The sequence below is a fragment of the Equus quagga genome, chromosome 8, assembly GCF_021613505.1.
Source record: "Equus quagga isolate Etosha38 chromosome 8, UCLA_HA_Equagga_1.0, whole genome shotgun sequence".
Taxonomy (NCBI): Eukaryota; Metazoa; Chordata; class Mammalia; order Perissodactyla; family Equidae; genus Equus; species Equus quagga.
In genome coordinates, this window is record NC_060274.1 from 19693475 (window position 1) to 19720528 (window position 27054).

A 27054-nucleotide genomic window follows, 5' to 3' on the forward strand; every position below is an offset into this window, starting at 1 on the left:
TTTTTCTCTCTACCTTTGGTTTTTGTCAATTTTAATATAATATGCCCAGGTACAGTTTTTTCTTTGATTTATACTTCTTGGGGTTCACAGAGCTTCTCTAATCTGTGGATTCTCATTGTTCTTAAGTTTTGAAAAAATTCTCGGCTATGATCTTATCAATTATTGTCTCTGCCTTTTCATACTCTTCCTTCTGTCTAAGATTCCAATTGCACATTTATTAGGCTTTCTCACTCTCTCCTATAGGTCACGTAAGATATTTTCTTCTTTTTTTGGTCATGCTTTAATGTGTATATTTTCTAGTGACAATTGTTGGTTCAGAATTCTCAATTCTGCTGCATCTAATTTACTATTAAACTTTTGCCCCTTTAAAAAGTTTATGTCATTTGCTGTATTTTCAAATTTTGTATTTTTCATTAGAGTATTTTCATACATTTCAATTTTCTATTGAATTTCTCCATCTTGTCCTCTTATTTTCTTGAACATATTAACCAATTATATTAATGTTTATAACTGATAACTCCAATACCTATATCAATTGTGGATCTGTTTTTAACGTCTGTTTTTCCTCTTGGTTTTTTGGTCCGTTATTCCTGTGACATGCTTGATCATTTTTGATTGAATGCTAGATAATGGGTATATAAAATTGCGAATAATTTGAGGCTCTTGTTGACAGTGTCTTTTTTCACAGAGGGTGTAGTTTGCTTTCAGGAAGCTATTAGAGAAGGAGCAGGACATATAAGATTCAGAGCTGGAGTTCACATGGTGAGAATTAATCTATTTCTGATTGGATCTTATCCTTAGAGTATATACCTTTCAGGCTCTGAAATGGAGGTCAGAATGTCCTTGATTGGCCCTGAACCGTAATTTTTGTTTTTATGATCCCACAAGATTGCTGCAGTGTCTACTCAGCTTGCTAACATCTTAGTCACCATGTCTGCTTGTCCTCTTAACCTCTCTACCTTAAAGTGCTTAAAAATGCATTATGTATGTTACTCCAGGATCCTGTTAGCTGTATACATGTTTTACTAATGCACTTCTGAAAAATTGGTAAAAACTTTTGCTGAATGAAGTTAGTTAGCTTAGAAACTCTATCCTGCTATTAGAATGAGGGTCTTAGTGTCCCTGAGCTGACCTGATGATGATGATGATGATGATGATGATGATTATTGAGGTATAATTGACATGCAACATTATGTTAGTTTCATGTGCACAACATAATGATTCGATATTTGTGTATATATTGCTAAATGATTACCAGGATCCTAATTTTTTTTTTACAGTCTTTATTTATTTATTTATTTTTGGCGAGGAAGATTGTCCCTGAGCTAACATCTGTGCCAGTCTTCCTCCATTTTTGTCGTTGGACGCCTCCACGGCATGACTTGATGAGCAGTGTATAGGTCCACACACAGGATGCAAACCTGCAAACCCTGGGCCGCTGAAGTGGAGTGCACGAACTTAACCACTACACCACTGGGCCAGCCCCAGGATCCTAATTCTTGAAGTCTTGGCTGCCTTGGTATCTCTTCAATGGTATCAAACAAATTTTTTCAGCTTTTCTATTTATTTATGGTAGAGGCCTTGATCTTCAACAACTTATTGTAACATTTATAAGAAAAGCAGCTCTAAAATAGTTCTTATTTTTCAATTTTCAGTATCTTTATTTTCTTAGAAACTGGACACAACTAATTCTTAGAAGCAGGCCGCTCCTCAAACCTTTAACCCTTATTGTTCAGACTCTTGTGTTTTAACAAACTCTACTGCACTATTTGTAAATGTGAGAATGCATTCAAGAACTGGGAAAATAAGTTTAAGAGATTGCACCAAGTTTACTCAATATTGATAGAACAACATAAAATTATATTCTCTGTATAACACATAGCTTTTGATATTGCAGAACTTTGACCTTCTTATAAGGTAACTTACATAACATTACAAGTTACTCTTTGCTTTTTTATCCCAAGCAAGGTGAAGTATTGCAAATAACATATGGCTCCCATAAGTTTTCACTGAGTATTTAAATCAGCTTAAGAGATAATCCTTTCTACTAGATATAGGTGGACAAGAAAATACCACTTCAGTCTCTGACCTGAAGATGATTGACTTTGAAATATCAAATCCACCAAGTTTCTGCAAATGGAGCACCAGGAATAGACCACTGGTAGCTTTTTCCCTTAAGTCTTTTACCTGAGAAATTCTATGGGAAGTTTTGGTGTTGACCAAAAGAAGACACAGGTTTATCATTAAACTTCATTTTAATGAGTCTCAAAATTCTATGACAGATGTTGGTCAAGCTCTTCCTATTTAAAAAGTACTGATTTTAAAATGTAACAACTTAAAACTGCTACACAATAAAATGGTGGACAAAACATTTCTTTCCTTCTGAATGCTTAGCAATGCATTTATATCATTAACTGGTCTTTTACTATGAAACTTAAATGGCCAAATGAAACAGTTCTGAGCCATACTTCCATAACTAATCATGACTGTGAAGTGTTCTAGAAAATATTAATTTAGGCGTTTTCTGAGCAGACTTGATGATCTTGCCAGCTCCCGCAGACTTCTCGTCTGCTGCCATGAGGACACCCATAGCAACTGTCTCCCGTATATCATGAGCAGCAAAATGACTCAAAGGGGATAGACAGAGAAGCTTTCAACACACATAATTTTGTCAAGAACCAGCTCAATGATGGCAGCATCACTAGATTTCAAGAATTTGGGTCATCTTCCAGCTTCTTATGGGATCAGCAATCTTCTTCCTCAGCTTGGCAAACTTACAAGCAATGTGAGCATTGTGACAATCCAGGTCAGGTGCATAGCCTGTACTGTTTTGGCCTGGATGGTTCAGGATAATCACTAGAGCAGTGAAGCCAGCTGCTTCCATTGGTAAGTCACCAGCCACATTGTCACGACAGATTTTTAACAGACAATTTTCCTGACATTGAAACCCATATTTTTCCCAGGCAAAGCTTCACTTAAAGTTTCAAAATGCATTTCAACAGGCTTTACTTGTCATGTTGACTGGGGCAAAGATAGTCACCATGCCTGATCTTGAACACGAGTCTCCACTCAGCACATAGGGACTATACTAATACCACCAATTTTGTAAACAACATGGAGGAACAGACAAAAGGATTTATCAGTTGGATAAGTTGGTGGCAGGATGCAATCCAGAGCTTTAAGCAGTGTAGTTCCACTGGCATTGCCATCCTTACAGTGAATTTCCATCCTTGAACCAAGGTATTTTGGCTCCAGCATGTTGCCACCATTCCAACCAGAAATTGGCACAAATGCTACTGTGTTGAGGTTACACCTTTACTTTTCTTAATGTAGGGGCTGACTTCCTCATGTCTGTTCTAGCTGTAGAGTGGCTCATTAGAATCCGTTGTGTTAACATTAACAATTAGTTGGTTCAAAACTAGCATGTAAGCCAGTAGGGCACACTGATGGGTCTATCCTTGAAGATACTAGCTTCAATTTCACAAATACCAGCAGCAACAATCAGAACAGCACTGTCAGCCTGAGATGTTGCCTGTGGTCAAGTTTTTGATAAAGTCTCTGTGTCCTGGGGCATCATTGATGGTCACATACTTGCTGGTCCCAAGTTTCCACAGGGAGATGTCAATGGTGATGTCATATTCACACTCAGTTTTAAGTTTTTCCAAGACCCAGGCATATTTCAAGTTGCCTTTTCCCATCTCAGAAGCCTCATCCTCAAATTTTTTGATGGTTATTTTGTTGATCCCATCACATTTGTAGATCAGATTGCCAGTAGCAATAGACTTCCCTGAATCTACATGTTCAAAGATGGCAATATGATATGAATCTTTTTCTTTCCCACTTTGGCTTAAATTCATTGATTTTTTTTTATGACATCTGTGTTCTGGTGGAAAACTCATCACAAAAACAAACGGTTTCCAACTTAGTAAATTGTACCATGGTTAGGTAGTCTACTCTGTGTGTGTCAGAACGATATTGTCATTTTCCATAAGACACTACAGCCTTGTTCTCTGAAAGTATGCATTTTGTAAACTGCTTTTAGGAAAACATGGTACAAGAAATCTTATTACATTCTGTTTTTTATATTCTATTAATATAAATTATAAAAATGGAAGGAACAAAAGTAAAAGAAGTTTTACAGTCTTTATGTATTTTACTAGAATTTGTTTTTGCCTGACTAGCTCCAAACCAAAAAAGAGGAAGTGGTGTTTGAAAGTCATCACCATCAATCATTCTATGCAATAAAGACAGAGGCGGCCCCCTCGAGTGTTGTGTTAAGAGCAGGGCTCTAAGATAGAGGCAGAGGGGATGAGATTTCCAGTTCTTCTCAGACCTGTAAGACCCTTCAAACAAAGGAAACTCATGAGCAGAGGACTATGACTTCGGAGTCAATGCGGTGATACCTACTTATTTCCTAATATTATCATGACTAGAATATGAAGGAGTCTTTCTTAAAAATAACCTTCTGACTGATACTCGTTCTGCAATTATTACTCAATGCCTTATAAAAGTAAGTTCTCATTATTAATGTGGGGTCTCACAAAAACTTTTCCCTAAAACACACATACTCTAGATAAGTGAGCAAGTGCTTATTTTAATGACAGTGAAAATGTCCATTAAATTTATATTTATTAAATCCTATTTATATAAATATAATATTTTTAGTAAACTTAATCTAAGTGAAACAGTGAAAAAACCAAATACCTGAAAATGCTTAAAGACTGCTGTGAAACATGTTACACAATCAATGAGAAAGGATTATACAGTATGTGGTTCCTCCAACTGTTGATTAAGACACCCTAGAGGTCCATAGAGTTATTGCAAGGAGCCAAGATGTGGACTAATGTATACATCACAATTTATAGGCTAATAAGAATAATCAACCCACTTCTTTCATTTTTATTTTACTCCAATTGTGATTTATACGCTATACATTTATACTCAATTATTATTGCTGTGTATTTTCTCAGTCAACAAATATAATACTTATGACTATTATTATGGGGTAGTCTGTAATATTTTATATATTTTAAAAGGTTCTTATAATTGAAAAGTTTAAAATTTGTTGATATGTTAAAAATGTTATTTTACATCCCTGATGCTTTTTTTCACTATGAATGGAAATTTTAAAACCTACCAGGGAGAAATATAGCGAAGGTTGAGGGCATTCAATAAATATTAATTTCCCTATCTGTCCTTCCCTGCATGCACCAAAAACATGGTTTTCCTCTGTAAGACAAATTGTCAAGTTAAAATCAAATTTATCAATTCTTAATTTTTTTACAATTCTGGTTTCTTAAACAAATTAGTAGAGAAAGAACTGATAGAAAAAGTCAAACTGTTAGCAGAAATTACTGTTGAAGAGAAGCAAAAGAATGACAGTATTATAATTTAGTAATATAACTGATAGTTATAATCCTAAGCCTAAACATTAAAAAAGTCATTAAAACAAGAAGTGATAATTATGCAATGTGATATAGGTGTCGGTATTGCTACAAAGGCGATCATATTACAATATGTAAATGTATCACATCAATATGTCATACAGCTTAAATTTACACATTATATGTCAAATGAATTTCAGTTAAAAAAATAATTTATGTTTATTTCTACTGAAAAACAATCAACCAAAAAAGTAAAAGTCTGAGTAAGAATAGAAGCTTTAGGCACATTCTTTCCTTTAATCCTTACAACAAACTTTTATGTTGTAACTGTATATTAATATTATTTGCATTGTACAGATGAGAAAACTGATGTACAAGGATGTTAAGAAATTTGCCCAAGGTTACAGAGCAAGTGGTGAAGCTGGCTTTAACTCCACTTCCTTTCATTAAGGAAATCTTGCCCAAATCTACTATGAGAGGTTGTCTTTTAATTGATTTAGAGGCGTTCTGGGCAACAATATGATCTGAGATCCGAGTTGGAAAGAGACAAGGAACTCACTCCTTTCCTCTCTCACCCCAAGAAAACACGTCTGTCTTTCTTTCCTTGTTCACTGAACCTGAGCTTTGAGAATTTCCTCTCCTCCTCTTTCATGGTGAGCAGCTTCCTTTAAATTTCTTCCAGCCCTGTCGCTCTGTGAATGTCCCCACTTCTACAGACATCAAATTGAAGAGAGCCTAGACAGCTCTGGCTTTTCTGATATAGTCAAACAGCATTGGTCTGTCTTTCTGATAAATGTTTATTTTAGAATAGCAAAGGGAAACTCTCCAGAAGTGTAGAGAGAAATAAGACTTCCAGGGCGCATTTGCCAGCGTAATTCTCTGAAGTGAAAATTGATCTATGACAGAGCACTGTAACTAAGGGGCAGTTACATTGCTAATTCCCCTGAGGCATGTCAGTGGCCTAGCCTGGTCTCTGAAAAACAAGTCAGCAGGGTTAAGACTAATGTAGCCCAGACTCTTTCTCTTTTGTTTGTTGAATACCAGCTTAGCTGGTTTGCCGTGGTTGAATAGGTGTGCTCAACTATGAAAGTGTACTTTGTCGGTGTTGTTCTTCATGAACTTTCTTAATTGCACATTCCTTTCTTGAGAACATTACTGCTGCTTGAAGCCACATTCTGCTACTTTTGTGAGCACTGATTAAACATACTCACTCAGTAACCATGTGTATACAGCATTTTACTGAATAAATTGATGACTGAGGATAAATATATATTTGCACAGGCAGAGAATTTCAGGAATAATTGGAGTCTGAAACCATAGCTACTAATGCAGAGAAGCCCTTGGAAGAATGGACTATCCAGAGAGTAATCTGTTGATTCAGAGCTGCGCATCTCTCCATTTCACTTCGCATTGGTGTTGCTTGACATTAAAAATCCTATCAATGTTGTGCATGTAGTCAATTTTTGTTATTATTTGGGAAATGTCGATACACCATATGAATCACTTTTAGAGTAGCTGTTACTCGTGTATACGTGGTTTTTTTCTACTTTTTCTATTGTGACGTACTTAAGAAAAATTCTTCCTTTCACTATATTGGTCTAACTTTTTTTCCCCTTTTTTTCCCTCAAAGTAGGAGGGAGAGAGAGAAAAAGAGAGATTCACAAATTTCATCTGTGATGATGTCCTTTTATTTCTGTAATTCAGGGTAGGAGAAGTGTGGCTCAGAGTCCTCTTGACAAATGAGCATCATACTTTGAAAGTCTGGCCCACTTACTCAGGGCCCTGGGGTTCTCTTGTAAAGTGCAGTGTGCAAAGGCCATGATGTGAGGGAAGAGGAGACTTGAGACAAGACTAGAGAATATACAACATAATGACAACAGATAAAGGCCAACAGGTGAAGTGGAGCAGACAGTTGCTGGGATGAGGTGTGGAAATGAGATGTGACTGATGCAGTGAGGCCGGCTGTGTCTGAAGGAGAGAAATGGGATTTTGAAGTAGCAGGCCAAACCCTTGACCTCACCAACTTCAGCCACTTAAGCAGTGTGGCAACAAGTGGAGTGCCTGGTTGATCTGGCCTGGGGTGAGACCCTGCCACTGAAGACCCCCACTCTCTATCCAGAGTGGATGCTCCCCTAGGGAAGAAGTACAAATTCTTCTGTCACCAGTTGACATGCTCACACTTGTAGAGATCACAGACATAAACAGGGCAGTTTTTCCTTCTTATTTTTCTTCAAACACAACCACTGTAGATCATCTTGAACAAAGAGAATATGAAATTCATATGTAACTTTCACAACTCTCAGTTTTTTATTAAACAAATGGTATGAGAAGCGGGAAAGATTCTTTGTTTTCCTCATGGGATTATTCAGTTAGAAAGGATACAAAGCAATCCAGCTGTGCAGGAAAGCATATAACATATTAATATGACCCTGAGTACTTGGAAAAGAGAAATATGCCATGAAACAAAAACATGTTTTCCATTTTTCTAGTCCTGTGCATAGCATACAAGATTACATTATCTGTAAATGTTCTCTAGGTACCAATACTTTGAGAGCCGGTTGGATTTGTTGTCTTGCTTTTACAATCCTGCAATCCTAAAAGGTTCCTTGTTACTTCTTATAAATCAAGAGTAACAGTATATCCATGTTTCTTAGAGACAGGAAATTTCATTTTATATTCAGCTGTGAAGTGCATAGGTAATAAACAGTTCTTTGGGAGAACGTAAAGAAGTGTCTAAGGGGCATACATGACAGAGTAGAAGAAAAATAATGCTCTGTGAATTTGCATCCCAGGAAGGCCAATAGGTAATTAAGGTTGCATTTCAGCTCCTTTTAAAATACATAATTCATTTAGTGCCTGTAATGCTCGCAAAAGTACTCTAATAGTGCACTGGAGAATGAAGTGCTCTCTTTAAACTTGAAATCAAGGACGTGGAAACATATTTCAGTTTTTCTTAAAGCGTGACCTGAATAGAATCACTTGGGGCTCTTGTTAAAAGTGCAGATTCTTGAATCTTTCCCCAAAATAATCAACTATAGAAAATAACTTATAAAAGAAGAGATGACAGGCGCTGGCCCCGTGGCCGAGTGGTTAAGTTCGTGCACTCTGCTGCGGCGGCCCAGGGTTTCACCAGTTCGGATCCTGGGCGTGGACATGGCACCACTCATCAGGCCACATTGAGGCAGAGTCCCACATGCCACAACTAGAAGGACCTGCAATTAGGATGTACAGCTATGTACTGGGGGGATTTGGGGAGATAAAGCAGGAAAAAAAGAGAAGAGATGACAATATCTAACACTATCTTCCTTAGATTGGTCTCACAAATTTATTAATATAATTATTCAGCAAATGTTTGTTAAGCACTGACTAAATACTTGGTATTTTTAGGCTTGGAATTTGAAGATGAATCAAATGGTTCTTGCTCTAGAAAACCTCAGTGTTTCTTGGTAAGGAGACAATTCAAATTAGCACCATTAGTGATATAATGGAGATGTCTACCAGGCAAAGTTGGACTAAGAGTTGTGGAGGAGAAATGGAGGACAATGCACGGTCTCCAGTAAAAAAGAGCTAAGTTCAGAGAAAGTCAAAGGTAGAAAGACCAGTTGGGAGACAATCACAATTAATCAAGAGAGAGATGTGGATTGATAAGAGGGGACACACATCTTTCCTCCATCTTTTGGAAATAGACCTCACTATTCCTTTGGGAAACTGCTCCTGGCCTCTCTCTCACCAACCCACTCCCCTAAACACACACACACACACTACAAGATTTTGTTAGAGCTATCAATCATAGTACAGGGTCCAAGATGTAGGCCCATGACCATATTGATTGCCTGTCCCTCCCATTATTAGTTTCAGTGGGCTAGAACTCAGTCATGACAAAGAATGTGAGAGAAACAAAATAATAATCAAAAGCTGAAACCACAGAAATTTCATAGGAGCAGAATCATCAACAAAAGTATAATCTAACAGTAATTTTAGGAATATCTTAAATAATATAAGTAGCAATTGAAACCATGACCAAGTTAAGACCATTCTGTTAATGTTCTTTTTCCCTTTCTTTCTTTTTTTCTCCCTGTCTCTCTTCCTTTCTTCTTTCCTTGATGTCAGGCAGGGCCAGTAATGGTGTCTGTGTATCTGTACAAGGATGGTGTATCAGAGTTGGGAGATGAGGGGAACCTGGTAAGCTGGGACATTGCATATGTAGGGGAGGAAGACATTTTCCTCTACTCTTCTAGGTTCTTCTGACTGGTCTAAGAATTAAATTGATGTGAGACAGAATAACTAGAGAAAAGAACACAAGTTTAATAACATGTATACATGGAAGAAACCCAGAAAAACTGAAGAACGTGCCTAAATGGCCAAAGCCACCACCTTAAATATCATCTTCAGGTAAAGACAAAAGAGGATGTTGGGGGTAGTGGTTTGGGACTCCAAAGGGGAAAAAGGAAATTCACATGGAGATGGAAAAGCAAATGTTTGGTAAACAAATGTTTACTATGCCTTGCAAAGACAATGGAACATGGAGAGTACGTTGTTCAAATGGGCTGTGCTAGGTTCCTACCAGTCTACCACACCTAGTTCATTTTATGCTGCAGTTATCTATGGGGAGAGCTTCCTGAAACAGACATTCTATCTTAAATTCTCTTAGGCAGTTAGGGAGAAGGTCAAAATTTCTTCCTGTCTTTTGTTCTTAAAAATAATCAAGCCAAAGAGACACTTTTTGGGGTGGCAAATTTTGCTCCCCCACACCTACATAGGGGATTGAGCAAATAAATATATTGAGGATGATGGAGCTAGGTTTCCCACCCATGGACAAATAAATACAAATATGGAACAGAGAAAGATTTAAATGAACCATAGACTCTGTGGTGTAGAATGGAATAAGAGATTTAATAGAAAATATAAATAAAAGGCACAAGTCAAACGTGAAATCCCCAGTATCAATGAACTTACCTTACATCCAGACTTTGATTCCTACATACTCCTTTCCATTAAAAGAACCAAGCCTTCTCGGAGAAATGGCTTATTCAAATCTGGGGTAAGGAAAGTAGAAAATGAACTTGGAACATCTTCTTGCACCAAAAAGGAAGGAAGTGAAGAATGAATGAAGGAAACAGATTAAAAGGACACATTTTCTAGCCTGAAGGGGCTTCCACTGTCCAAATCTGGGAAAATTTGAGCATGAAAATAAATATCCATATTGATGGCTTATAAACCATTGAACTAGTATACATAAATAAGTAGAGTTAAGAGAAACTATTTTTTTACAATTTAATATCAAATAATAAAAATATAGAAAATTGTCACTTATATCCACTATAGTAATAATTAATTCAGTAAATGCCAAATCTAATAGATGAAAGTTGGCTGAAAAATAAGATTAGTTGCAAGGCCCCAAAGTATCTGCATACAAAATGCTTGTTAATTGTAGAGTAATGTTACAGAGGAGAATACTGGCAGACACTATATTTATCAAGAAATCAAATTACTGCCATTGGTAATGGGACAAATTGGCATCAGGTGCCACCGGATAAGAAGCAATCTCACTTCTGAGATATTCTTGCCAAAAATGCACAATCTGGTTCACTTCAAGGGGAAACATTAGACAAACCTATGTTGAGAGACACTCTACAAAAGGAATGCCATGCAGCTCCAGAAATGTCTAGGTCATGAAGGTCAAGGAGATACTGAGCAATTGCCCCAGACTGAAGCAGACTAGACAGCCATGACATGTGGGTGCAATATGAGATCCTGGAGTGGTGCTTTTGTTTTAAAGACATGACTGAGACAATTGGCAAAATTTGGAAGGATCTCTGGATAATGGGTATATTGGTATTTCTTTGTAGTAATCTTGCTACTTTTTGTATGTCTGATATTATTTCAAACTTCTTAAAAAAAGTCAATTTACAAAGTAAAAATTAAAGCATTACTCCCCCAAACTGCAGTTATCTCTAGTCATCTCCTTGTGTGCCTCAAGAGGCTGCTAGGCAATATGGTAACACAATTCTTGCCATACTCCTTTGTTAAAAGCTGCTCTAAATAATCACAAACATTTGAAAGGAGGTATTTGATCAGACGTACTGAGTATGGGACTAGATAAGCAACATAATAATAGCTTATCCTTCCTGAGCATTTACCGTATTCTCATACCAACTCAAAGAGTTAAGTATGTTACTAGCCTCATTTTCCTGATGAGAAAACTGAGGTTCAGCTAGGTTGAATAACTTGTCCCAAGTCATAGTTCTAGCAAATGATGGATCAGAGGTTTGGACCCAGGCAGTCTGCTGCTGTGGCTTATACTATTAGCCACTTTGGGATGCTGCGTCCCATAGGTCTAGGTGAGGTCAGGCTCTTGAAAGGTGGTGCTGGTGACAGATTTGTTGTTCATGTTCGGTGGACTCCTCACTAGCTGGCAGGAGGTAGAGAGACAAACTCTTCTCTTAGCTCCTCTCCCCTGGTAACAGAGGAAGGGCAGGATACAAAGGCACAAGTCAAAGAGGAAGGAGACAGAGGACTCTCCTTTTCCAAAGGGGCTAGAGCACCAGGGAGGGCAGCTGGGCAGAGTCCAGAGGGGACTTCGAGGCAGTAGCTTAGACTCAGACCCTGGACCAAATGGGAGGTCAGGAACACTGGACTCTTCTCAGGAGCCCAGATCTTTGCTTTGATGGGGAGGCAGCCATGGACACTGAGGAAGATGTGGGAGCCCAACAATTGTGTTGGAACCTACAGAACTCAACAGGGAAGCCTCTGACTCAATTGCACATCCCATTGGACAGGGACCATGGGATTTCCTGCTGCATGCCCTCCGTCATCTAGGACTGGCTCAGGAGTGAGTCCTGAGGCTGAACCTAGATCTAGCTGCAAGGACCTGGGGAAGACAGGAACTGGGGTAGCTGAGCCTGATTCACAAAATGGCTTATAGTCATCTTATCACAGTATTCACTTCCCAAGAGAGGGCAGCTGGGGCCCCCAATTTTCCTCAAGTACAGAGTACTTTTTCCTCTTGTTCCTTCTGTTACTGTCTTGTTCTTGGGACCCTCCAGGGATGCAGCAATGAAACTATAGAGTATTTTGGTTATTTTGAGTTATACAGCACAGTCAGCAACTCTCTTTTGAATGTCTCATTTCCCTTTTCCCCCAGAAAGAATAGTTAACACAGACAGGCAGTATTTAGAGTTCTTCATTCAAAGTTCTTATTTCTCCAAATATTCAAACATATTCCTCTTATTTGATAGGTTGGCCTATTGAAATAAGCTGACTAATCCCGAGATCAGCATTGGCCTCCACGGCAGCCACATCCCACACTCTATTTCCCACAACATTCGCAAGATTCCCTTCTTCCTGGCTTTCAGATTCAAAGTCAAATAAAATGTCAAACTTACAATCTCCTGGAGCTTGAACTCACAGGTGTTCAGTAGCAAGTATATTGTACTGGTTGCTCGTTAAAAGTTCCCTCAGGGCAAGTGAAATAAAAGAAATGCTCAAGGCAAAAGTATAAATCTAAATAAAAGGACTTATTCTTAAGGCTGATTTTTAAAGATATTTGCAACCAAGGTAAAATCTAGACAGACAACTTTTGTTGAGAATAGCAATGACGTCTATAAAGGCCTGTTTGGATTTAAAGTGCAATGGCCAACAGTGTAATAACAATCTAAAGACTTTAAAAACACAAATTAATAATGTCTGGAATATTTTGTGGGAGAAAAGAAAACTAAAGGTATTGAGGAAAGCAATGGGAAATAAAATGAATAAATCCAAATCTTATTCTAAAGCAGGCTTCAGGTTTAACCCTCGACAGGATGGCTCAAACACTACTCCATTGCCCAGCACCAATATTATTGGGCAGGGTGAGGAGATGGCTTTAAGATGTTCCATCTATTTTCCTGTGTTCCCTGACTGGTTTCTTCTTCAGAAAATTTTCCAAACTGTCTGCATCCTCTGTCTTGGAAAAGTCAGAATAAGTCAGTTAGCCACAGACATGCCAAACACAATTTCCTTAGAAAAATGTGCTAATCTTGCCTTGATTCAGTTAGATGACTTTTCTCAGAGTTGAGAAGCATGGCCCGAGGGAAGCATGCATTTCCTTTAATTAAAAAATAGCTGTGAACTGAAGGAGTCGTTTAACCATGTGGAACCAAGCAGAGAGACTAGAATGTGTTATCTCCAACAGAATAGCAAATTACAAATTAATGCAAAACATTTCATGGGGTGGGTAGATCAAGGATTATTTTATGAAATAATATATTAGGATCACATTTCACAAATAATGTGATGTCAGGTGCCTTGTTCACAATCCCCACAAAATTTTCTTGAATTGTTTGCAATCTGTCTGCCTCAGCAGATAATCCCCAAATCGTCCCAAGACAGATCCTTTTCTTAAAGGCTGAAGTCACTTGAGACTCAGAAAAGTCAGAGATATTTCATCTGTGAACTCTGGGTCTGCCACTAGCTATGAGACCATAAACAAACCACAAAGGCTTTCTGAATCCTGTTATGTTTTTCTGTAAATGAAAGGCAAGAATTTAAGTGAAGTAATCAGAATTAAGACAGTTTTGTCCTTGCATGGAGACAGACGTAGATTCCTTCTCTCTCCCCTGTCTCTAATCCAGGTCATCTCCCACACCGATCTGCCAGCCTAGATGACAAGCCACCCCTCTGACGGCCGTGCTAATGTTAGAAGTGCAGTTGGAATGCCAGAGGGAAGCAACTTGTTGCCCAGGGCATGTCTCTCCCATGGTTTAGGATATTCTGTAAGATCACGTGGTGTTTTTGTGTAAACGTGCACTGAAAATGGGCTGCCCGAGAGTGGAGCGCAGCGGGACATAGCTGATCTCAGAGGGCTTGTTAGGGATCTCGGTGCTCAGCAGTTTCCAAACTTTAAGATTCTGTAGATAAGCAAAGTTTCAAAAAAAATAGAGGAGGATAAGTATAGGGGTGCCAATTTTTTTAATTAAAAGAACGCAATCAAAACCAAAAATCATATCATCTTTATTGTCATTTTATAATATAAACTGTTTTAACACCAAAAACTTTTGAAAGACATACATTTGGAGTGGAAAAACTTTCCTTTGAACGAAATAAATTTAATACTATGATAAATTTATTGTGCTGCCCATATTTGATTTATTTTACTGCAGACTAACAGAAACTCTGTGAAACCCAATGGGTCTGTGGGTGGGCATGTAGAAACCATCATTCTAAGGAACCTATGCCTTACAATCAAAAGCTACTGTACTGATGGAAATCCCTGTCGTTAGCTGTTAGGCTTGGTTATAAATGCATTTTAAAAGTTTTTTTTATCTATCTTGTATAAAAACTCTTTCCTCTGTTATTATCTGATCTTGGTTCATGCCATTTGTGGCCAATAGTGGAAGATTTGTCTTCTAAAGCACTAGAAATGCAGCTTAAGCTAGCTTCTGCATTTGTGGCTATGTCCAGAGATGCCAGTAAATAAAACTGACTAAAACCAAATGTGTTTTTTAATGATGTGACTTTCTCAGAGATAAAGAATCTATTGTGTAAGATGCAGTCAGTTCTCACAAGGCTAGCCACAGCCTCATACAGCATCCTAAAATTGCCAGTTTACCGAGTTGGATAGCTGTCTCATTAAGCCCAAGTGAATAATATCACAATTTGATTAATGTTCTTGATGCCGCTTTCTTTGCTAGTCTTCTTGTTATAAGATTGCTATACAAATGATATGTATTGTGAATTATGTTTCAAAGCGCTACTGTCTTTCTATGACTGTAAAAATGAAAAAACAAGAGAGAGAAAGAACTGAGAAATAATAGTTTTACAAAACTATTGAAAAACCTCCTATAAAAAGATTTCCATTATAAAGTAGATGCTAGTAAAGAGAAAAATGAACCTTAAATACTGTAATATAGCATATCAATAACGAAGGAGCTAATCTGGACTCTCCCAAGAGTAAACTGGGGATTCACAGAATTTCCTAGAAGACCGTGTGTGAAAATTTTAACATCTTGGATGCACCACAGGTTTTAAAGTCTTTTTTCTTATTGTAAGGATAAGATATAATATTGTAAGAATACGTAAAAGTGAAGAATGAAGCTGATGAAATTCAGGTATTGGGGTAATAATCAAATAGTGCTTAAAGAAAAGAACTTTTAAAATTCTGTTATTTATTCAACGCACTGCTGCTCTCCATTTTCCTTACAAATCATATGTCATTCTGCAAACACTCAATAATACACAACTATTCACTAATAAACACTCTGAAATTACTTACTTATGCTAATTACTATTTAAAGGCAAATCCTAAATGCCTAATGTAGAACAAATCCATTTATTACCTAGCAATTATAACCAGTTTCACATGAATGATTGTAACCGAATGTCACTGAATAGTATATAATACTATTCCTTTTCCCTCCAACTCTAACTTGCCAGTGGTTTATCTGCATTGCTGCCTACCCAGTTGAAGGATTTATTACTGTACAAAACTATTTAGGAATGATTGAATCGAATCAAATCTTAACCATTAGTTGGAAAGAAAACCTGAAATATCAAATCTGAAGTTTTTCCCCATAATAAGATCTACTTTTCCCTAATAGGTTTAAAAAGTCATTTAATAAACCATACGACCTCATGAAATTAATAGGCATTATCATGAGACATTTGCCCTGTTGGGGAGCTAAGAATCCCATGAGAAAAGCATGCTGACTCACTGCCCCTGTATCATTTTGAAAAGCAGTAGGGAATTAAACTTGAATTTTTATGAAGAAAAATACTTCTAATGGAAAATGAATTCCATTGAGCCAATTTCCTTTCCCTACACACTGCCCTCATTAGACGAAAGAACTTAAGTTTGGGTGAGTACTCAAGAACTGAACGCTGGAACAGTAACATGACCTACAATAAAAGAATGTGGTGGAATCTGTTGTTTTGATTGTATCTACATGCCAATAATCATGTTAACTTCTGTTTCTAAACTTCCACCAGTGTATCTTCAACCTCACTTGTTACCCAGGACCTCAGTTCCCCATTCCAATTTCCTGTTTAGACACTGTTCTACCAGCACTTAAAATCGGTAGACAATGTTAAATTTATTATCCACCCAAATCAGCTAATTCTCCCAATCTGCTTTTTAAAGGAGCCTTGCCAGTCTTTCAATTAAGTGCAAACCTTTTACCCTGGCCTTTAAGAGCTTCCACATTAGCACTCAGTGTGGCCCTAGGTCACTAGTGGAATTTTCTAATGTGTTGCTGTGTTCTAGTCATTGTTACTTTTTGTTTTGTTTTGTTTGTTCTTTGTTACTCACACGCTTAATAATCTATGGACTTTTCCCCCAGGATGATGCCCATTTGTTCATAAACCTGACATTCTTTACATCATTTTAGAGGGTTCAAGAATACCTAAAAACCCACAAATAAATCTCTCATGAGTTGTGTTTTCCAGGTTAAGCATCCCTCTGTTCTTCCTGTCAAACTATGCCATTTGATGTTTCTTTCATATTCATTGTATTTTCCTCACACCGAGCTCTGGTTATGCTGTCCCCCTCACTAGCAGTCCCCTCCCCATATACACTTATTCTTCAAAGCCTATCTAAAATATCACATCTTCTCTAAATATATGTTAGTTGAGGATTTTGACTATCTAGCATCCATTTTCCCTTATGCTAGTATTAGTATTCTTATTTTGGTTAAAACACTCACCCCTCCCTCATGTAGTCCATAGGCCTCCTCCAAGAGTAGTTTCTGATTGACTTAAATCAACAAGAACACTCAGTCTCTTTGGCCATAGAGGTTGGCTGATGAATAAGCACACGAGTGAGATGTTAGGAGATTTGATGGGGGCTTCTGAGAAAGTAGCTTCATTATTTCTTTGATGGAGATATTCTTTTTCTCTTGGAAATTAGAAAGGAAGCATATAATCCCTCCATAGCTGCTGCTTCCATCTTGTTATGTACAAGGAATACAAATTCAGGCTTAAGCAGACACTGCAGGAGAAGGCAAGAGAAATTAGGTCTTGAGTGACATTGCTGAGCTGCTGGACCATGACTGACCAGAAGCCTACCCTTTTTCAGGATTTTAGATTTATGTTATTCAGTAAATTTCCTATATCATTTAAGTTGTTTGAGTCAGGTTTCCTATTGCTTGCAACCTAAAGATTCGTAAAGTATGCACTTCTGTTTTGTGTTTTTCTTTTACAGTGCACCATAACATTTTGTTGGTTTAATTTTTAGGTCACTTATTCTAATCTATATTGTAATAGTATATATGTCATATTTCCTATTAGACCAGTAGTTCAGAGCTTGCAAAACTATATATCAAGCATGTCTGTAACATCCATTTCATCTTGCATGGGACCTTGCATATCCATTAATCCTTTATACATGAAATGTTAACTTCAAAATGCTTCGGACACTGTGCTAAGCACAGAGAACATGCGCATAGTGGGAGGAAGGTTATCTATTGGTAGCAAGCCACCCCAAAACTTAGTAGCTTAAAAGAACGGTCATTTATTTTGCTAAAAATGTGTAATTTGATCAAGATTTGCCAGCAATTCATCCCTACCTGGTATCAATTGGGCTCAAGGAATCGCTTCCAAGATGGTGCACTTGCTGGCTGGCAAGTTGGTGCTGGCTGTCTGCTAAGAGCATAGTCAGAGCTGTCAGCTGGGGGCCTTTATTTCTCTCCGTGTGGTTTCTTTCCTGGTACTACTTGGGCTTCCTTATATTATGGGGGTTTGGATCCAAGAGCAACTGTTACAAAACACAGGAAGTGGAAGCTGCTAGTTTCTTAGGCTTATAGTGGAACCTGAAACAATGTTATTTCTACTCTAACGTATTGGTCAAAATAGTAACAGAGCCTGCCCAAATTAAAGGGGAGGAAAAATAAATCCCAGCTATCAGTAGAAATGTCAAAGTGTTTGCAGCCATCTTTAACATGCAACAAAGATATATAAGATATAGTCTTTCACCATAAGGAAATCAAGCTCAAGGGGTAAGCAGACATGAAATAGCAAGGGCTTCAATATAGACACAGTTTTGGAATGAGTTGTTTTCCCCAAAATGTATACGTTCAAGTCCTAAGCCCCCACATGACTATATTTGTAGATAGGGCCTTTAGGAAGGTAGTTAAGGTTAAATGACGTCATAAAGGTAGGGCTCTGTCTGATAAGGCCTGTATCCTTATAAGAAGAGGATGAGACATCAGAGATCTGTCTTTCTCAGTGTGTGCACAGAGAAGAGGTCATGTGAGGACAGAGGAGGAAGGCAGCCATCTAGAAACCAGGAAGAGAGGCCTCACCAGAAGCCAATCCTGACAGCACTTTGATCTTGGTCTTCTAGCCTCCAGAATTGTGAGCAAATAAATTTCGGCTGTTTAAGCCAACCAGTCTGTGGCATTTTGTTATAGCAGCCTTAGCTGACTAATAATGGCAGATAGATAGATAGATAGATAGATAGATAGATAGATAGATAATAGATGAAAGAAAGAAGAAAGGAAAGGAAGGAAGAAAGAAAGTAGCACGTCCTTTGCCTGGAGGAAGGCCGTCAAGCTGCGTGACTCCAAGAGACAATATTTACGTAAAACACATGTGAATTATGAATCGTGACCGGCAGTTTAAATAAGTTCTTTATCAAAAGATGAGGAAAGAAAGGCATTTCAGGCAGAAGGCAGAACTTGTCAAAAGTTATAAGTACGTGAAACAAACATGGCATTTTCAAGAAACTTCAGGTTGATTTCTAAGGTGAGAGCAGAAGGCATGCAGGAGTGTTTGTGCAATAAACACCTATGATCTACAATGAATGACCTATTTTTGTTTTTGTTTTTTTATTGCCTTAGCCTAGTTTTGCTAAAAACAAAACAACTTCAGGGTGATCCAGATTCCCCTCCTTTCCTCATTCTCTGTGTTGAGTTGGTCTCCGTCTTTCATCTTTTCTTGCGTTACAATATCTACCACTTTTTCATGCTACTTTCTATTCCTACTAGCACTTTTTACTCGCAGTTGGAATACTGCATAACCCCTAAGTAGAGAGAATTTACTCCTACTCTGTCCCCACTTCAGACCCAATTCAAAGACTAATTTGCTCGAGTATTTTTTAAAAGTGTTTTGGCAATTAATGTGATTATTGCTGACTTTCCAGTGGACTGATAGAGGTGAAAATGAGCTTGCAATGTCTTGCATATGAAGCGAGCTTTTAAGCAGAAGAGGATTTGAGTGGCTGCTTTTTAAAAGAATGAAACGTGGCAGTAGGTGATTTCGATTGAGCTATATTTATAAAGTGAAAGACTTAAGAAGTAGTGTGCCACAGATATGTCCAATCATATGCTTTTTTGGCTCTTCTTTGGGAAAACATAACTTTTTCATATCTACATTCTGAGCAATGTAAAATGGAACACCCTGTTCCACTTATTAAGCTATTTTTCTCTCAAGGCCAAATCTACCTGCCAGGATGGAACAATGCATTCAATCAAGTCTTCTTGATTGATAGGAAATTAATCAGCCTGAATCTAATTTACCTTTATCTTTCTGAGTGTTTGCATCACATGCAAACCATATGTTTGCTTTTCCAACTGGACCCTTGTTAGTTTCCTCGTTAGTAAGCACCATAAGGGGACTGGAAGGCTGCAGGGGAAAGAGCAGACACGCCCCTTCCCGTTTGCTCCCTGCCCGTCCGCTGATGGTTCCGGGTGAGCATCGCTCATCCTGACGTCTTCACTCTGGCAGTAGCAGGGCCTTCCTGCAGCAGCAGCTGAAACCAATTCACAGTTTTTCCCTATTCTCCAAACCAGCCTTGCAACGCCTACTCAGAGACACCAGCACCTTTCGGCTCCTCAGAGGGCTGTCCCAGGCCACAGGCTCGATCTTCTAAGTTTCTAAATTTTAATAATTCCAACCTCTCTCTTTCTTTCCTTTGTGCCCTGAGCACTAGAGGTGGTAGCTGCTTCCTGCAGTTGCTACCCCTCTAATACCTCAGCTTTCTCTTTTTACCCTTTCAGTTGCTCAGTTAATTTTTTTCCCTAGTTAACAATTATTTGTATTAAATTCTCACTGTTCAAATAAGTGGTATATGAGACAAGGAGCAACCAAAGAAGTAGAACCAGTATATATATATATATAGAAAATTTCCAAGGAATTGGCTTACATGAATGTGGGGACTGACGAGGCGAGACTGAAATCTGTGGGGCAAGTTGTCAGGAACAGCAGGTGGGAACCCTTGGGCATGGGCCGAACTCACTGTCCACAGGTGGGATTTCTTCTTCACCAGAGAAACGTCAGGTCTGCTCTTAAGGCCTTTCAATGGATTAAATCAGGTCCATTCAGATTTAACCTCCCTTCCTTAATGTTGACCCATTATGGACTTTAATCACATTTACAAAATACCTTCACAGCAAGACCTAAGTTAGTGTTTGATTGAATAACTGGGACTGTGGCCCAGTCAAGCTCACACAGGCAAAGTCCATCACAGTTGATGTGGTTTCTGTCTCCCCACCAGACTCTGACCCATATGGACTCTCGTCTATATGTAAAAGCTGGATTCTTCTGGCTGAACAAATACCAAGAAGGAAGAATGACTGGGAGGATTTCTCTCTCCTAGTCCCCTAAGAGACTACCAAACTAGACCACTTGTGGATCTAAAGTGCTGGCTCCAGCTCTTTATGTTGGAATATTATAAAGAGTGATCAATATTTAGGAAACCTGCTTCTTCTATTCCTGCTTTTGGCTTCTTGTACTTAATTACTGTCCTTAAATTATGAAGAATACAATTTAAAGTTGTATTGAACAACAAAAATATTGTTGATAGAGCAGTGCAATAAATCAAGCCTTTTTGATAGATAGGACATTAATCAACCTGAATGTAATTTACCTTTATCCTTCTGAATGTTGCTTCAGATGCCTACAAATAGGATATGCCGTAAAAGTTGATTTTTTTCTATTCACTTATTGTTTTGATCTCAGGCAAAATACTTGACGAGTTCTTTGGTCTTAAATTACCTTCCCTGTTTATCTCTTGCGTGACTGTGAGGTTCAAATGGGATAATGTATTTAAAGATGCTTTGTGTACACTGGAGGGCATCCTCTTGGCTTCAGGAACATTAACTAGGACTTTGAAAAAGTGGAGCAGATAGTTCTGTTTTCTCTGCTCTAATATTTTAACCCATTTTTCTATTTCCAACTTGAGAAGCTTAATGGTATCTCTAGATTTATTTGTTGGACTTACGATTCCAATAAAAGTCATTTGAGAAATCATTTCCTTTGGAAGACAGTTAGAAAGAGATTTATGACTTTGATTTCCCAGATTCACTTTTCAGAGTCATAGACATGATGTAGAGAGATTGTTCAGCTCCTCTTAAGTACCTAGAGTTGCTAAGTAGCTTTTATAGAGCTGGTGAGCCAAAATAGACCTGAGAGACCAAAGGGAGACCTCACCTTTCCTCCATCCCATCCCTTACCAATGCTCTGAAAATAAATGCACTTGGACTCTGGGCTCTGGTTTTAGTCCATCTGGCCCTCATGCTGACGTTACTTCCTTTCCTTTTCTTTGCTTTATAGTGAGGATCAATTGTATCATTCCATATAGCAGTGTACCAGGAGATAGGAAAACAAACTTTTTCATAATTTATTATTTCTGCTTGAATTCCTACATGTCATTTAATCATTTTCCTGATTGAATGTAAATATATTGAAACTGTAAAGTGTAAATTGCCTTTACAGTTAACTGCTTAGTCTTCTTTCTTGAAAAAGAACCTTAACAGTTATCATTTTTTTCTTCTTCTTCTTCCTCTTTTTTTTTTTTTTTGCTGAGGAAGATTTTCCCTGTGCTAACATTTGTTGCCAATATTCCTCTTTTTGTATGTGAGCTCCCACCACAGCATGGCCACTGACAGATGAGTGGTGGTAGATCTGCGCTGGGGAACAGAACCTGGGCTGCTGAAGTGGAGCGTTCCAAACTTAACCACTAGGCCACCAGTGCTGGCCCAACAATTATCTTTTTCTGTGTGTCTGTGTGAGGAAGATTGGCCCTGAGCTAACATCTGTGCCAATCTTCCTCTATTTTGTATGGGGGATGCTGCCACAGCATGGCTTGATGAGCAGTGTGCAGGTCCATGTCCAGGATCCAAACCAGCTAGCCTTGGGCTGCCAAAGTGGAGTGTGTGAACTTAACCACCACACCACAGGACCAGCCCCCAATTATCATTTTTATTACTTAATAATTTAATACTTTAAAATATTTTAACAATGATTACTGTTACCTTAGAAGAACACAGAAAGAAAGAGAAAGTCAAACTAGAATCATAGCTTTATCTTTCTTATTTTGGCTACAAACCTCAGAAAAATCTGTATTTCACTTTCAAAGTTATTTTGTATCAACAATTTTCTGGATAACACAAATTCTTTCTTTTAAGTTGATCTTTCATTTAGAGTTATATCCTTTTCAGCTTGGGAAAATATATATTTTCTCCTCTGACAACAATTTTCTGGATAACACAAATTCTTTCTTTTAAATTGATCTTTCATTTAGAGTTATATCCTTTTCAGCTTGGGAAAATATATATTTTCTCCTCTGACAATATTTTCCCTTGTTATCACTGGGTAACGTTATTTCATTCATTTTGAAAAGAAAAAATATTTTATCAGATACCCAGGCATACCCATGTACACGTGGCATTCAGTCTCTACGGGTCGGGAAAGACCGGGACAGAATGAATAAAAACGTGTCAGTTTTCCCATTAGTGATGGGCTTGGGGCTAAAAGGCCTCTTTCCGGCTCCCTTGGTCAGGCATGCATCATTGGAGAGTGGGACAAAACATTTCCATTGATTTTTTTTTTAACCCAGAAGTCATTTCACTATCATACATGTGAACAGACAAAGCAACGTTCATTAATACTGTCTGTGAAATAGAATCACACGCAGACATTAAGAAGAACGATACGGTTCTACATATAATGTTATGAAGTCCCTCAGACAAGTGAAAAAGCGAAGCACAAAGCAGGGTAGATGGCATGGTCTCATAAATAGAATATAGCAAACTAATCAGTGATATGTAGACTAACTCTTAAAGGGTAACAAGATCTGGATAAAGTTGATCACCTTCAGGGAGAGCTATACTCTGGGCTCAGTTTTTACCGTGAACCATTTTCTTGTTGTTAAAATGTAACATTAAATAAAATGTTACATGAAAATATAAAGAGTATTATCCCCTATTATCATCATTCACATTCAGTAGTTATCAGAATTTTCCACACTTGCTTCTTACTTTGTTTCTTTTTTCTATTTTATTTTTGAATTACTTTTAATGTATGTTCTAAATATGTCGCTTCATCAGTATGTACTTCAATGCACCTCACTAAAAATAGAGATATTTTTTACTTGCATGTCCACAATACCATTCTCTCTCCTAATACAACTTTTTCTTAAGATGTTATTTTTTAGAGCAGTTTTAGGTTCACAGCAAAATTGAGAGGAAAGTACAGAGATCTCGCATATACGCTCTGCCCCGACTCATGCATAGCCTCCCCCATTAACAACATCCCGCACCAGAGTGGGATGTTTGTTACAATTGACATCGTACATTTGTTACAACCTACATTAACACATCACGATGCACTACAGCCCATAGTTTACCCTAGGGTTCACTCTTGATGCTGTGTACTCGACTCGTTGGGAAAGTTGTATAATAACATGTATCCATCATTATAATATCATATAGAGTATTTACACTACCCTAAAAATCCTGTGTTCCGCCTGTTCATCCCTCTGCCCCAAGCCAGGAACCCCTGATCTTTTTACTGTCTCAGTAGTTTTGCCTTTTTTAGAATGTCAAATAATTGAAATCATATAGTATGTAGCCTTTTCAGATTGTATTCTTTCACTTAAAATATGCATTCCTCCATGTCTTTTTATGGCTTAATAGAGCATTTCTTTTTAGTGCTGACTAATATTCCATTGTCTGAATGTACCATAGTTTATTTACCCATTCACCTACTGAAGGGCATCTTGGTCGTTTCCAAGTTTTGACAATTATGAATAAAGCTGCTATAAACATCCATGTGCAGGTTTTTGTGTTGACGTAAGTTTTCAACTCCTTGGGGTAAATACCAAGGAGTGTGATTACTGGATCTTATGGGAAGAGTGTGTTTAGTTTCAAAAGGAACTGCCAAACTGTCTTCCAAAGTGGCTGTGCCATTTCTCACTCCCACCAGCAATGAGTGACAGCTCCTGTTGCCCCACATCCTCACCACCATTGGCTGTTGTTGGTATTCCAGATTTTGACCATTCTAATAGGTGTGTAGTGGTTTCTTATTGTTGTTTCAATTTGCATTTTCCTGATGACATGTGATGTGGAGCATATTATAGTATTCTTTTATTTTTTTTAAAATTTCCATGGGATCTATAATGATGTCCCCTCTTAAATTTATGATGTTAGTAATTTGTATCCTCTCTCTTTTTTCTTAGTTATCCTGGCTAGAGGCCATCAACTTTATTGATCTTTTCAAAGAACCATCTTTTGGTTTTGGCATTTTTCCCTATTGATTTCCTGTTTTCAATTTCATTGATTTCTGATCTAATTCTTATTATTTCTTTTCTTCTGCTTACTTTGGGTATTCTTTGCTTTTCCTTTTCTATCTTCTTAAGATGGGATACTTCGATCTTTCTTCTTTTCTAATATATGCATTCAATGCTATAAATTTCCCTTAAGATCTGTTTTCACTTCATCCCCAAATTTTGATAATTTGTACTTTCATTTTCATTTAGTTCAAAATATTTTAAATTTCCTTTGAGATTTCTCCTTGGACCTGTGTGTTATTTAGAAGTGTGTTGTTTAACTTCCACATGTTTTAGGATTTTCCAGTTATCTTTCCATTATTCATTTCTAGTTTAATTCCATTATGGTCTAAGAGCAGGCATTATATGATTTCTATTCTTTTTAAATTTTTTAAGATATGTTTTGTGGCTCAGAATGTGGTCTATCTTGGTGAATGCTCTGTGTGAGCTTGCAAAGAATGTGTATTCTGCTGTTGTTGGATGAAGTAGTCAATAGATGTCAATTATATCCAATTGACTGACGGTGTTGGTGAGTTCAGCTAAGTTCTTAGTGGTTTTCTGCCTATTAGGTCTCGTCCATTTCTGAGAAAGGGGTATTGAAGTCTCCAATCACGATAGTGAATTCATCTATTTCTCCTTGAAGTTCTACTAATTTTCACTTCATGTAGTTCGATGATCTGTTGTTAGGTGCATACACATTAAAGATTGTTATGTCTTCTTGGAGAATTGACACTTTAATATTATGTATTGCCCTTTTATCCCTCATAACTCTCCTCGCTTTGAGGTCTGCTCTGTCATAATTAATATAGCTACTCCTGCTTTCCTTTGATTAGTGTTAGCATGGTATATTTTTTTCTGTATCCATTTGCTTTTAATCTATGTATCTTCATATTTAAAGTGGGTTTCTTACAGACAACATATAGTTGGGTCATGTTTCTTGATCCATTCTGACAATCTCTGTCTTTTAATTTGTACGTTTAGACAATTGGCATTCAAAGTTATAATTGATATAGTTGGATTAATGTCTACCATATTTGTTACTGTTTTCTTTCTGTTATCCTTGTTTTTTCTTCCTATTTTGTTGTTCACTTTTTCTGCCTTTTGTCTCTTAGTTGAGCATTTTATATGATTCTTTTTTCTCTCCTTTCTTAGCATATCAGTTATACTTCTTTTTCAAGCTTTTTTTTTTAGTGGTTGCCCTAGAGTTTGCAATATGCTTTTACAACTAATCCAAGTCCACTTTCAATTAACACCACACCGCTTCACAGATGTGTATCTTATAATAATCAAATAACACTAATTTCTCCCTGTCGTCCCTAGTATCATTGCCATCATCCATTTCATTTATATATAAGCGTATATATGGATATATACGGCTATATGATAGAATACATTATTGCTATTATTATTTTGAACAATCTGTTATCTGTTAGCTTAATTAAGAATATGAAAAATACACGTTTTTGTTTTACTTTCAGTTAATCTTTCTTTGATGCTGTTTCTTTCTTCATGTAGATCTGAGTTTACGACCTGTATTATTTTCTTTCTCTCTGAAAACTTCTCTTAACATTTCTTGTGAGACAAGGTCTACCAGCAACAAATTTCCTCAATTTTTGTTTGTCTGAGAATGTCTTCATGTTTTCTTCACTTTTGAAGGATTATTTTACAGAATACAGAATTCTAGGTCAGTGGGGTTTTTTCTCAGCATTTTATTTTACTCCACTCTCTTCTTGCTTGCACTTTTCTCAAAAGAAGTTGGATCCAATCCTTATCTTTATTCCTTCCTAGGTGAGATGTTTATTCCCTCTGTCTTCTTTCAGGATTTTTTTTTTATCTTTGATTCTCTGTAACTTGAAAATGATATGCCTAGGTGTCTTTTTTTGGGTATATATCCTGCTTGGTGTTCTATGAGCTTCCCGGATCTGTGGTTTTGTGTCTTGACAATAATTTGGGGAAATTGTCAGTCATTATTCTTTCAACTGTTTCTTCTGTTCCTCTCCTTCTTCTACGTCCATTACATATATGTTGCACCTTCTGTAGTCATCCCACGGCCCTTGGGTGTTCTGTTCTGTTTTGTTCTCTTTGCTTTTCAGTTTTGGAAGTTTCTCCTGAGATAATCTCAGGCTCAGGGAGTCTTTCCTCAGCTGTGTC

The 27054-nt window shown here is 37.5% G+C and overlaps 1 pseudogene; it reads right to left on the bottom strand.

Annotated features, from left to right (window-relative positions):
• Positions 1-2476: 2476 nt before the first annotated feature.
• Positions 2477-27054, bottom strand: part of LOC124243812 (elongation factor 1-alpha 1-like) — a 40570-nt pseudogene continuing 15992 nt past the window's right edge.